The sequence below is a fragment of the Octodon degus genome, unplaced genomic scaffold (assembly GCF_000260255.1).
Source record: "Octodon degus isolate 3935 unplaced genomic scaffold, OctDeg1.0 scaffold00023, whole genome shotgun sequence".
In the NCBI taxonomy this organism is placed as follows: Eukaryota; Metazoa; Chordata; class Mammalia; order Rodentia; family Octodontidae; genus Octodon; species Octodon degus.
The window spans coordinates 19,722,032-19,723,877 of NW_004524599.1; positions in this window are offsets into that span (position 1 = coordinate 19,722,032).

Here is a 1,846-nt window from a genome sequence, read left to right on the forward strand (position 1 = left end):
CACTTTACTCAGACCCCCTGGCCACTAACAGTTGCCTGTCACCTTAGCTTCACCTGGAAGGGCTGATTCCAGCAATGCCACAGGCACTGGGCCCTGGGGTCAAACAGTACTCAGTCTTCCAGCAACCCCAGCTGTCCTCAGATCCGGGCCAGACGCTGGGCGCCATTCCCGGATGACTGTATCCGGCTGACATCTCCAGACCCTTTGAGTTAAAATCAAACATGAAAGTCCCAGCCTGTCACTCTGACTGTGTGGCTCCCTCTTAGCCTTGCCTGGTGCTCTCTGGCAGGGCGGCAATCAGCACCCTGCTCTCTTGTATTTCTTGACTGTTGGTAAAGCCTGTTACCACCCTCAGCCCCAGCCCACATGCAGAGCCTGGTCAGCCAAAGGTCCTTAGCGGCCCAGTAGTACCAGGCTGTACCTCCTCTGTCCATGGACCTTATTTCCCTGTGAGCGGACCCATTCTACCTGCATAGTGGGCCTTTCCCTGTGGATAGGCTCCATCTCCGTCATCCGTGAGCCAGTGTCACCCTTCCCTACTGAATGGACTGTTGCTTTTCATGACACATGGAACCCCATGTTCTCACAGACTCACAGAGTTCACAAGTTTTCACCCTCAAGCTGCTGACATCAAAGGCCTCTCTGTCTCTCTTTATGTCTCTCTCTCTGCTTTACAATAAATTCCACGAAGACTTCTGCACACCTGTGTGTCCTGACTGAATTCCTTCAAGAACACAAAGAACCCAGGACCAAGGGCTGAGCAACTGATGCCTTGCTGGGTCAGGACCCAGCTCCTCTGTGGCACCGGAGGGTTTTAAAATTTTTTAATTGGAATTTTTTTTAATTGGCGAGAGCTTTATGAAGGCTAGAAATTGACAGATAACTCAAATTTATATTGAATAATTTTAACCTGGAATAGTGGAAGCATTCTGAAATAAGAAAGATAAGACTAGAGACCTTACATGAACAGATATTATTGCTTAAGTTACAGAAATTAAAACTGTGGTATTGGTGCAAAAATAGATGTGAAAAGCCAGCCAGACAGGAAAGAAAAGGAAGCACACACAGATCAGTTTCCCATTTTGTAGCAAAAGAGGTGCTGCCAGTCCCTGGGAGTGGATGGTCGTCTAGGCAAATAGTGGGGGTTGATTAAAGTTACACAGGAAGTGAATGAGGTCACAGTGCCGCGCCACACGCGTGTTCAAGGTGAGTCACACACACATCAGCACCACAGCTCCTAGGAGCAAACGTGAGAGATAGCATCAGGACCTCGATGCTGGCAATTATTTTGGAAATAGGATACAAAAGTACAAATAATAAAGATGTGTGAATTGGGCTTCATTAAAATGCAAAACTTGAAAATGCAAAATTAGGAGATCTAAAGGCATTTCATAAACCAAAAGAAGAGGTCTATAATGCATATTCCAATCTGATAAAGGATTTGTTTTCACAATAACTATTGAATTCAAAAAAAGCAATTAAAGCCCAGTGAGATAGTTCGGCTGACTAAATGCCTGCTTAGGCAAGCCAGGGACCGGGGTTTGATCCCCTGCACCACAGGATGCAGTGGCCCTGCCCCTGGTTGCTCTGAGCCAGCCACTGAGACCCGGTGCGGTGGCGTATGCCTGTGACCCCAGTGCTGGAGAGGCTGAATACAGGAGGATCACTCTGAGTCCAAGCTGCATAGTGAGACCCTGTATCAAATACATCCAAAAAATCAGTTAGGATTTAACCAACTCCAATGCCATAGAAAGATATAAAATAAAAGGCGAAATCACAAAGCATGATCACCATAGCCTGGCCTAACAGGTACAATAAAATGCCTGATGATGTCAAGGGCTGGCCA